Below are 12,455 nucleotides of genomic sequence, written 5' to 3' on the forward strand. Positions count from 1 at the left end.
ATTAAAGAGCAAATACTTTGAAACAGCCTTGGAGTTAGTCTTCCTATGGGCAAGTTAAATCTAACACTACTTTTCATTCTGCATTTGAACACATAGATTTTACATCATTGGAACAATTCTCTATAATTTAGTTTAAGCTTCATTCTTGCATTTTATAGAACATCTTTTTTAATTGCTTCATTATTTAGTTTTTATGAAATAATATTTTCCTTTATTTCCAATATTTTAAATTTCTGCAAGGGTTACTTAGGACCAGGACTTAATATGATGTAATGCTTAGGGTCCAGGCATAACAAACCTAAATATCCTGTTAGTCATAACTTCAATCTTTTGTACTACAGTCCTACATTTACATTAGAACAGTAATAATGACAAGTTAATTACATTTGAAATTCTGAGGGTTTTATATATGAGAATAATAAGTACATATAAATTCCTAAGGCAAAGTCATTGGCATGGGTATGCCTCTTAAATTCCAAAGTAATTTTACTAACCTGAACTCTTGTTTTACCAACTACTCCAGGAATGAAATTGGGCAAGAGAAAGATATCAGATAGCACATATACAGGTTTCACTAGGAGTTATAGTAAAAATGTTAATAAAAAATAATGCTTTAAGTGGCAAAATAATTGGTAACAGAGAGCAGTGGATGCCAAAGAAAACCACCTTAACTTTTGTCTCATGTATTTTGCTCATTGACAAAGCAATAAGAAACAGAATGTGAGTGATGCTTACATATTATAAGGTTTAATCTGGTAAAAAAAGACTAGACAAGAAAAGAGAAAAGTTAGAAATTGGTCAGAGAAGAAGAAAATTGTGTCTAATTTGGAAAAAATGCAGGCTACTCTAGGGGAAGAATAACCTGAAACAAATATATTTATCAGAAGAGGGATTCAGCCAAAGTTCCTCAGGGTGATTCCAGATACCAGTTGTAAGGAATCTTGCAAAGGAACACAGTAACAACAAAATGCCAGTGTAAATTTAGGCTGTACGTGTAGAGGCACAGTGCTGTGGCCCAGGGAGAAGAGTGCTCTAGTCAGTGTAGCATGAAAGAGACCACACCACAGATACAGCTTATGGGAACGAGCACCTCTGTGCCAAGGAATTTCAGCATGCTGGAGGGAGTTCAGAGAAAGAAACAGAAATAAACATGTGGTTGTAGGGATTATTTTATGAGAAAAGCCCAAGTGAAATAAATACCTTGATCTGGCTAAATAGTTACTAGGAAGGAATATGATTACATTCTTCAAACACTTCAGGACTGTTATCATCAAGGAAGAAGACAAATAGGATGCATAGAAGATCTGGCTCTACATCTACTTTCAAAATGTTCATATGCTTGAAAACATCTTCTGTCTTCCAGATGACCTCTTTCTTCTTACATCAAATTTCTCTCAAAAATGTATGCTACAGTATGGATGTCAAACTGAAAAAAATTGGTTTATATCAAATTTAAAAGTTTATCAAACTTAAAATATTGTTTTAATTTTACTTCCCTTTTAGCTTGCTTTATAGAAGACATTAGGACAAAGGTTAGCTCTTTTATAGAAGATGAGCCCTTCAAATTTTCCTGATGATGTGGTCCTATTTTGTACAAAATACATATAAAACCTTATTGGCACGAGGACTGAAACTCAGATGTGTCAGTTCCTAGGGGATTGGTTTAAACTATAAACCATATGACTCAACGGGGAAGTGTCTAGAGGGAAAGAAATGGAAATTAGGGGTAGAATGGGTCTGAATCAGGATTTTCCTATCTTAATGGTAGGCTGAATAATAGGCTTCGAGAAGAAAAAGAAATTCCTTTTAAATAATTTGGGAGATGGGGTTTGTTCCCCTTTCTAAGGCTGGAGGGGAAACTTGAAATAGTACGTTCACAAAAAGTCGAAATGAACTTTCTTGCTATCTCAAAAATAATTCTCCTTTCAGCTCAACTTATACCACTAACTGAATAAGGGCTAGATTTATACATAGTTTTAATGTGGCAAAGCTGGCATTTTCCAGCCAAGACAGCTATTAAAAGAAACATGAAACAAAAATAGCTCTCTATGTTAGAACTCATTTAGGCTGTAAATACTTCCTGTGCAGATCTGTTTATCCAACTGATATCCACAGCTTAACTGATGCTCATAAAGTCCAAGTCAATTTTGAATTTGATGGAGTTAAATAATTAATGGAAGTGTTAACTCATGTGCACATTTAATTGATTAATATGAAGTTAATGGGCATTCTGAACTTAGCTTCACCATGGGGGACTTGGAGGTGGTAAAATTACTCTTTCTTAGTGGAAAGGTGTTCGATCTGGGTATGAGTCAAGCAACAAGCCAAAATTAAATCAATAGCCAGAGTCATATTGGTAGGACTCCTATTGAACACAATTGAGCCAAAATCTTCAAGCTTACTGGGAAGAGCAAGGATTTTGGCCTGCTCTCTTGAATTCAAGGACTTCGTGATGTGCATCTCATTTGTGCACTTACTACACATTTCCAGACACAATTTAAGATACAAATATAGAAATTAAGATGTCAATGTCTTTCCACTAAGATATTGTCAGTACCTTCTGCCAAGCAGAAAGCCTAAATGTGATGAACATGGAGTTTCATGGTGCTGCTCACTACTTTGGGATGCTGGACCAAATCCATGTTCACCTAAATATGGATCTATTTGCTGAGTCTCAGACAATACACTTTGAAGCTGTTGACTTTTATTTCAGAACAGCTTATTCAAGTCCAACTATCAAACTCTCACTGAATTCAAAAGTAGTTACTGCTAAAAGCAGTTAAACTGTATTATAATATTGGCAAGAACATCGATATTCATCTGTTTCTGTTGACAGAGGAAGTCAACCCACCATATAAGAGATTGACATTGAAAAATAACTGACTGTAGTTACATGATCTTTTGAAAGCACCAGGCTACATACTTCTGTAGGGAAAACATAAATATGAGCCTCACACATGGCAGTATCTCCAAAAGGCAACACAAAAATTTCAAGGACACTTCTAGGCCAGACTTTTTTTCAGGGTTTGATATTTCTGTTTTCACCTTTTTGTGCAAGAAAATTGTGTTTTGTCTATGTACACTGATACTGTTCATGATTCAGTTTAACACTTCTGTGAGATGCTGGCCCAAAATATTTGTGTTCTTTCACAACAATCTGGAAGCTTTTCCCATGAAATCAGCATGGAACGCCCTGCAGCTATTTTACTACATAGCTTTAGAGAGTGAAGAGAGTATAAATTGATGGTTTTCTCCCAATGTAATTACAGACATTCCAGCTCTTGTCAGACTAGATCGGGCTCTTCTAAACATTTAGACAATTCTGAAAGTATTTATTTCACCTGTATTTTTTCCCACAAGAATATTATCATATTTTGACAAGAATAACCGTCCCCGTACCGCTTCTCCCTCTAAGTGAAAGTAACATTTAGACTAGGTAATGGTTCCAAGGGTTTTTTCCATTGCCTAAACAGAACAAAGCTTTCAAAGTTCAAACACTTGCGTGTATTTATATGCTTATACCCTGAGGATGCAATATACTGTAATCATTCTTTTTTCAACAGCCATTGATTCCTTCTGCACTGGTCAATACTTACTTAATTCCACAGCCTATTATACAGATTTATTGGTTCTTGCATTCTATTTGGTATAATCCATTAAATGTGATCCAGCCAACCATTTGTCTGAACGTCCTTGAGCTTCACAGTGAATCAAATTATCATTTCCTAAACAATCCTGCATTTCCAACAAAAAAAGTGGGTGCAGATTCTGGCAAGCATGAACTACTTCTATAATTAAAGTGTGAATTATATCAAAGAAATAAGGAATAAATAGCTGGAAATTTTCTTGCAAGACAATTTTGCATTTAAAATAAGAAAAACCCTCATCACAGTACAACAGAAATGGATTCAATCTGTAAAATGAGGGTTTGGGTCTCCTATTTTACAAGACTGCTTGTTCCAAGCCTACCAACCTTCTGGATTTATGCTATTCATGGTCTCACACTAGAGTTTGATTCTCCCTACCAGGTCTAGGTTATTTAGAGGTCACAGTACACACATGTGAGGAGAAGGCAGTATAATAGATAGAAAATAGTAAATTACACTGGTCACACTGTATGGCACTAATATTTAGTATACTGTGTGCCCTTTATTGTCACACAAGTAATTCCTGGCAAAATTTAGATAAATAAACCTGAGCAAGGATGCAGCTTTTGACAGAAAGAGGGTTAGTCTTCAAGTATTTTTAATGGACTCTGTTCATGCTAAGATCTTATTGACACATTTTCATTTTGAATGTGAGCTATTTCTATACATTTCCACTTTCTCATCCCTAGAACTACAAAGTCTATGTATTTTCTGCTTATGGGGTCTGTGAGAAAGCATGAAGATAGTCAGGCCACATTTAACTTTTTCTACTAATTTTAAGAGAATAAAAGGAATCTCTTTAAGTTAATCCATACCCAACTCCAGAGACACTGTGTGAAAAGTCCAGTACTATGTCTGAACTTCTTGATCAGAAGACACGTACTGTCCTCCACAGTGATACCACGTACAATTATATATCCCCAATTAGAAGGATACTTTCTGGTGAATTACCTCCCTTTTTCTGTGATAGTCTAATGGTTCCCTAAGAGATAATAAAAAAGAAGAGGCTTTTGTTGCTTGTTGTTTATTGACAGGCAACAGCGTAACTCCAACATGAGAGAAGCATTAGCAAAAAGAAAATGCAACCTTTGTCTATAGTCTGAGCTTAGTCACTACTGGCTCACAATACATGAAATGAGGGTATCAGTAAAGATGCTATTGGGACTTAGGAAGAGTATTCATATAGAACAGATAGAGAATTACAAATAGATTTACCCTTTGTTCTCCTGAACTCACTCTTTCATATTTGAATAACACATTTTTTGTCTTCAGGGAGAGCACTACAGTATGTTAGCACACAGCTAGTGGAAGTACATGCTAGCAATGTGCAGGACTGATCCTCAGGGAAAGAACTGAGAAGTGCTGTCTTTACCAGGTAGGATGAAACAGCTTCCCTAATCCTCAACAAAAAAAAGGAAAAAGAAAGCCATTTGTAGGTTGTCTTTTGTTGTTGTTGTACCCCCCCACCCACTCCACCAGAGCATAATTTGAAGATACCTGGCAAGTTGACAAAGAAATCAGAAATTTTAAACACCTTAAGCAGGTGCCATGACATACAGTAGTACTGAATGAACTATGACTGAATGATTAATATTTTTCTCTACTGCTGTCGCAATGCATATTTTCCCTTCCTTTTGAAAGACTGACTGACAAATTGGCTTAGATTACAAAACACCTTAAAACAAGTACCGACATTAAAAAAAAAGAAAACAAACTCATATTCTGATTAATAAACTCCCTACACTTTGACTGAACCCTAATATGGTCACAGTTTCAATTATACCATTATCAGAGAATATTGCTACATGATGATCTTTGTAAAGATTAAGAAGAAAACAACTGAAAGTTGAATTGTCTTCCAGTAATGTGGTGATAACAGAGGCATTTTAGAGGCAGTGAAAACAACGGACTCTGGATACTAAGTGAAGACCGTTTGGCAAATTTTCATCTGGAGAGATTCAGTGTCTGCACAGAGTTTTCTCTGAGCAGGCTGAAAGGATAACCAGGAGGATTTAGTTCCTGATTCAGCCAGGCATTTAAGGACATGAATAGTCCTATTGAAATCAATGAGATTACTCACTCACTTGAAGTTAACCACATACTTAAGTATCTTTCTGAAGTGAATGCCTAATGAATGCCTACACTTGCAGAAGGGTTGTAGGAAACTGGTTTGCCAGAGACTGGCTACAAATCAGCTTTGTAATGTTTGTTTGGAAAGTCTGTCAGAACTTTCCCATGAATAGGTACATTTTTCTACCCCACTGAACTGCCAGGATAGCTAGGGGCAAGTAGGTAAAACAGATAAAATAGTCCTTTGCCTTCTTTTTTAAGAAGATTATGCTGGGGCATAGAGTCAGCTCTTCCCACTTTGCCTAGTGTGTCAAGAAAGGCAATTGTTTTCCAGACTAGGATTTTCTCATATTTGTATCTTAATGAGTGAGCTTATTACTGTAGCAAATGCTCCTCCTGGGAAGCACTTCTAAAACAAAATTAAAGGGCTGATTGATTTGCAAGATTTGCAAAATATTATTCATGTGTTGTTTTTTTTCAAAAAGTCACAAATACCCCAACAGCATTGTTCCAAAAGTTTGAAAGAAGATCTCCTATCACTGTGAAAAATGAGTATTCTCAGCTGAAAAGAAATTGAAGCGAAAGGGGAAGATTATACTGTTAGTCTTATCTAAATTCAATTAGTTCAATGAAAGGGAGAAACCATTGTCCATGCTTTAGGGTTATGAAGATTAGAAACCCAAAAAATTAGATGAATCATTCATTTAAACTAATTTTAAACAATTAAAAACTGTAAACAGTAACTGCTTAATATCACTAAACAATGAACCTGTATACAGAACAACAGTCCTCCTAATTTCTAAAATGAGGCTAACTGTCCAAGAATTCTACATATAAAGCATAAAATACATAGAAAAAACATGAAGATATATAGTATAAATATTTTTCCTTACAGGCCGAAAGCCATAGGCCATGTTTGAACATGAGATACCTATAGCAGAGAACAGTATTTTGTCAAAAAGGTAGTCCTTGATAAACTTATGTGACTTAGGTACTCTGGGCTGTATTCCAAATTGTACTTTGAACTTCCCTCACTATCAAGGAAAAGTGACAAATTTTTGTACCTTATTTCTCCATATAAAAGGTACAGGGGAATTTTTTTTTTTTGTTATTAAATTTATTTTTTATTTCTTTGTGGAAAAGGCTAGACCTGACCTGCTCTTTCGATGTTTTGATGCAATAAAGCCCCATTTTGTATACAAGCTGCTGAAACAAAAGCAGAATACAGACTGTTGCTGAATTAAGGAATTATAAACCTTTAAACCGTGTCCTTCCCCACCACTTTTTGGAAAATAAAGTTCTGTTTACTATACTGGTTAACACAGATCAGAAGCTAGTAAAGCCTGGAGTGCACTTCTGGGAGGACGAGGTAGGTTGAGTAGTGGCCAGTTCTTTCTCTGCCAGGATTCCTTGCCTGAGTGATTAAAGGTAGAGATTAGGCTTTTTTTCCAGGCTCTTTCCAAGGTGAAAAAGGAAAGTAGCTTGGGACAATAGGTAGAAGAGACAAGCAGGATGTAGCATTTTAAGGGGTTCATGAAATTATCCCCTACATGTCTAGAAACAGCCTGTGAAAAGGAATGATGTCTTGTGAGTGTACATGTCCATGAGATCTGCAGTGGAGATAGAGTTGAGAGATGAGAAGCAATTGTTTTGCCAGTTCCTGCCTTCATGACTGATCCTGCTTTGTGATTTTGGTTCCTAACCAGCACTTGGAACCTATACGACACCAGCATTTTTTGACATCAGCCGTGTTATAATTCCTTCTCTCCTCTCTCTGCAGCTCCTAATCTTTCTCACTAAACAGTCCTCCTCAATATCATACAAATGCCAATGTCTAAGTTTTGCGTAAAATAACCTGGCGCTGATGGCAATATGCATTCCTTTTCCAGGCCTGGTTATGAGAAAACCCAGCAAAGCAAGCTGTGGGTTTTTATCTGAGAACATGGCACCTGTTCAATAACATGTCAAGTTTGTCAAAATTGTCTGACTGAAGTGCTTTATTATCACACAGTGGTGAAATGATTTGCCTGAAGGGGAAACAGAGCATTAATAAATTGAATGAATTGTACATTGTTCATGACAGTCTCTAATGGTACAGTCTTCTGTGTACTGTACATTCCAGATACCATCTCAGGTCCTACTGATTAATATTCATCAGTATAAAAGCATACGACTCAATTTGGGATTTGTAACACAAATCAGCTGTTCCAAGGATGCCTCACTGAAAGAATTTCCCAGGCTAGATCATATGACACCTAGTCTTAAAACATGTCAATCTATCATGTTTACCTTGTCAGTGGTTTATCAGCTTGATATCATGGCAAAACTGGCAATTTAGGCTTTCAATATTCATGTCATAATGTCAAGATTAACATCCACTTAGAAATGTGGAGTAAACCAAACTCGTTTGTTTTATTGCCCTAACTGCCATGGTAAAGAACCTGAAATCATGGATAGTGCCTTGTTAAGTCCTAAACTACTTTTTAGCCCTTTGAAAAAACATATAGTAAATCTGTCTTTCTAAATGATTCTAGCATCTTTAAGAAAAAACAACAAATTCTTAAAACCCTTGCTAGAATTTTGTTGGCCCAAGTCCAAAAGATAAGGGAAATCCCCTCCCCCCCCAATAATTTACTGTATCCCAGATTTATTACATAATGGAAAAGAGAACTGCAAAAATCAAAGAATTCATATTGTGCAGAAACATAGGGAAACCTTGGTCCAGGAATGATTCTCTTAGTAAACTGCTTCAAGATGATTTTCTACCACGGAAATCCACATGCATGCTAAAATATTTCATGCATGCTTATTTAAAGGTATAGAAATGCCAGCATTTTAACAGAAAGTCCAATTCCAGGCATGGTATTACCATTATTCAGTGAATGTCTTGGTGGTTCTAATTGCCAAACACTTGAAAGCACAGACAGAAAAAGGGAAGGTATTTGAAATCATAGATTAGTACAAATACAAGATCTTACCATTGTATAGGGTGGGAAAAAGCACCCAACCAACCAAACCCCACCCCGCAACCAAAACCCCAAAATCCTCAGCCACCAAACCTCTGCCCATAAGGAAGCCTCCACAAATACTGTATCAAATTCCCTGCTGTTTGTAAGATTCACCTCTGGAAACCAATCAGACTGTAACTGTCTTCCAAGACCACTGCTACTGCATGCTTCACTGGGATCAACAGCATATTCTGGTTATCCAAATACTGTATCTATATTCAGTCACTCCCTCATCTGTGTGTTCCAGTTCACCAAGAAACTACACTCCCTGGATAGCTTGTATTCTCTCTCTGAGATAAAAAGAAAAAAAAAATTCCTTCAGCAAATCCAGGGGAACATTCTGAATTTTAATTCATTTCAGAGCAAAAAGTATCATGATAATATTTTCATAATATTTTCTCTTAAAAACTGAAACTCATCCTTCAGCTTTCATCAGCGGCCAGAGTAATTTAACCTACAGTATGACAAGTGGAATGATAAGACTGAAAACCCTAGGTTTAAATTAATTTTTTTAAAACCATAATTTTTATCTGAAAGCCTTTCTCAGTTCTACCTTTCCTGATGATAGTGTTTGAGGAGCAATCAGTTCTATGTGAAGATTAAACAAGTTGGTAGCTTCCCATACAGCCCTGTGACTCATTCTGAAAATCTCTGCGCTGATATCAGCATGTTGAATACCAGAAAGAAAGCGACCCAGCAGTGACTCTGGGTAGCTTCATGGACTGAAGCAAATATTTACATTTATTCAAACAACGGGGAGGTGGGGTGGCACAATGAAAGCCATATTTGTCCTAAGAGTTATGTCACTGTTCCAAACACAGCTTCTCTGTGCAAAAAACGAGGAGCATTTTAATTACCCTTCTCCTCCCCCCTCATCAAAATATTTTTAGGATTACTTGACTGTGCAAACTGTGTGATAGCCAGTTGTCAGGAACAAAGGACACTGTATTTCTGAGAAAAAGAAATGGTCTGAGTAATCAAAATTCTCTGAGATGCACAAAAGGTGAAAAAGTTCCCCCCGATTTGATCACTTGTGTTATCAACTGGGCAGTTAATAACTTTGCCTAAATAATTGGATTGTAAAATATATACATATTGTGAAATTCCTCTCATGTTCACTGGAAAAGCCTGCCGTTTAGAAAAAACTGATTCTCAGAAAATGAGTAGGAGGAAAGCAAATATGAACTACTGTTAATCGCCTTCTATACTCATGTACTGCTTTAATATAACTGTAGCACTTTTCTTCAAACATTTGAACAGTTGCCTGGAAATCAGTATAACTTAAGGATAGAATAAGCAATCTAGAAAGCCAGACTACCAAATGCCAAGTTCATAATTTCTTTTCCTTGGTATAACAAATGCTTTTAGGTAGAATTCAGTAAATTGAAAATGCAGAGGAAGCATTCAGATTTGTTTTCTATGTATAAAACATTTAGGCTGCCTCCTGCAAGCCTAGCCATAGGGTCAGATCTGACTGTAACATACTGAGATCTCCTATCATTTCGATGCACTCAGGACTGGGGGGCATTGATAACCACTCTGTTATTGTCTCTCTTCCTTCCTTTCCTAAAGAAATGTCTTTGGTTTGCTCTTTTTTTGGCAGTTTGCTTTGTATTTTTTTTTCCCTAAAAAGGCAGCACAATCACTTTATTACAAATAGTGCTTTATGCTCTATTGCTTAATTCTGATTTGCCTGATAAGACGCATGGTATTGTTTAGACATTCATCCGGTAAGATGATGGGAACACTTCTGACAGTAAAACATGGACAAAGAATTAACCAAGCGATTTTCTACAACTTATCTCACAGATAGCATTTATTGTTCTCTCTCTGTAGTATTGGTTCTTGGAAATTTACTTGGAATACAAATAAAATAGTATTTTAGAGTCAAAAGGAGATTTTCTTTCTTCAAAATGAAACTAGTAGCAATAGCCATATTACCAACAATAGTTAAAATTATAGTTTCTAAATCTTAAAACCTATTTTTAATTCAGTATTTCATGCACTGTTTTAATGCTTTTACAACTTTAATGGTTCTGAAAAAGCCTCACATAATGCCATCTGAAAAAGTAAACTGTCTTCTATTTCGTAGGGATATAACATGCACTGAAGATAAACTGTCTCCAACCACATTGAAGAGAAACACTGTACTAAAAGACAGACCTAACACAAAAACATTTTTAATTTTGTTGGGTATTTTGTTCTTCAAGTTCATAATTCATAAGCCAAAATTTACTGCATTCTAACAATAACAGCTTCCTTCACAAAATCAAAGCAGTATCCTTTCTAAATTTTAAAGGTTTCCGTGGTCTCATAGGTTTCCAGAAGGTGAGCGATGCAGTCATTGTGTGAAAGGGTTTAAAAGTATTATAATGTTACATCTGGCAACTGTAAAATTTTTGGACCCAGCAATGCTGACAAATTTGCACTGAGGATAACTGTTTACAGGTAAAAGCATGATTTCAGCCTTTTGGGCTGCTTGCTCTCCATATGAATTTCAGACAAAAATGGGAGAAAAAATTTTCAAAACTGCTCAGGAATACTCACTTGGTTTTTGCAGCCCGCTTTTGAAAATGAAAAAAAAGAAAAAAAAAATCGAACAAGAAAAGATCCCAAGAACAAACCAAGAACAACACTTCCCTCTCTGGCCTAAACAGAAATTCTGTTACTGGTATTTATTTATTTATCAGGTATTTGTATCATGTGGTCCCCTACCAGCAACTAAAAGACATATCAAACATCCTTCTTTTGAGACCAAGCCAACAAAACCAAGCAAAATTATAAGAAAATGTCAGTTCTGGAGACCAGACATGTTTGCTGGAAAAGTAGGCTTTTAAAAGGACTTCATAAAGATTGCTTACCCAATTGGTGGTATGTTAAAGCATAGAAAATTCTGTGGTGGAGGGAAAGAAATTGTTTTATTTTCACTCTAGACATACTTAGCAGGGAAATTTAGTCTCCGGCCAATGGGAAGGTCAAGTGTAGGCAGCATTAATCTCTTTTTAATTCATGTAAGGAAAAATGTTCTGTTTGTTTCAGGGCAGGATGCTCTTAAACTGTTTCTATAGTAAATTCATAGGTATTCTGAGAAAGACAAACTTGCTGTAAGAGAGCACATTTAAAGTGAAACAAAGCCTCATTTGCTGTAAGGTGATTGATGCTTTCTACTGATCTCATGTTTATTTGGTATATGCTAATTCTTTATATCAAAGACACATCTTTTAGACTTGGTTCAGGAGTGTTGGCAAGATGAAAAATACTAGCACAAGCTTTTTTGACAGCTTAGTAACTGCTTAAGATTATTAAACAAAATCTCCAGTCTCTCAGTTGATTATATAGCGTTATATGAGATGCAGCTACCAGACATTATTTCACACTGAACTTCACCCATCTTGACTAACCAGTTCTCTTTTTCAAAGAGAAATGCAGAGAAAGATTTTTTTAACTTCACACGATTCTACAGCACTTCCAGTATTTTACCACACCCTTCAAAAGTGAGGGCTCACTTTTAAGAAGATGCACCAGATTTCCATCTTTTCTCATCACCTTGTTTATAGGGTAATGGTAGTTCACCTTCCAAAGGCAGAGATGCTGGTCTGTCTTTGCTCTCCCAGTGCAATGTTTCTGGCCTTCTGATGGATGATTCAAGAGCTCCTGCTTGGTTCTTCATGAGTCAATGTAACCTCGAGATCAATACTAGACCTGGCAGCCGGCAGGGGGACTTCAAAGA

At 36.2% G+C, this 12,455-nt stretch overlaps 1 long non-coding RNA gene across 2 annotated transcripts in view; it reads left to right on the top strand.

The window, feature by feature from the left end:
* Positions 1 to 12,455, top strand: part of LOC125320356 — a 43,273-nt gene that overhangs the window by 25,462 nt on the left and 5,356 nt on the right. The window lies entirely within an intron of this gene.

This window comes from Corvus hawaiiensis, chromosome Z (assembly GCF_020740725.1).
Source record: "Corvus hawaiiensis isolate bCorHaw1 chromosome Z, bCorHaw1.pri.cur, whole genome shotgun sequence".
Classification (NCBI taxonomy): domain Eukaryota; kingdom Metazoa; phylum Chordata; class Aves; order Passeriformes; family Corvidae; genus Corvus; species Corvus hawaiiensis.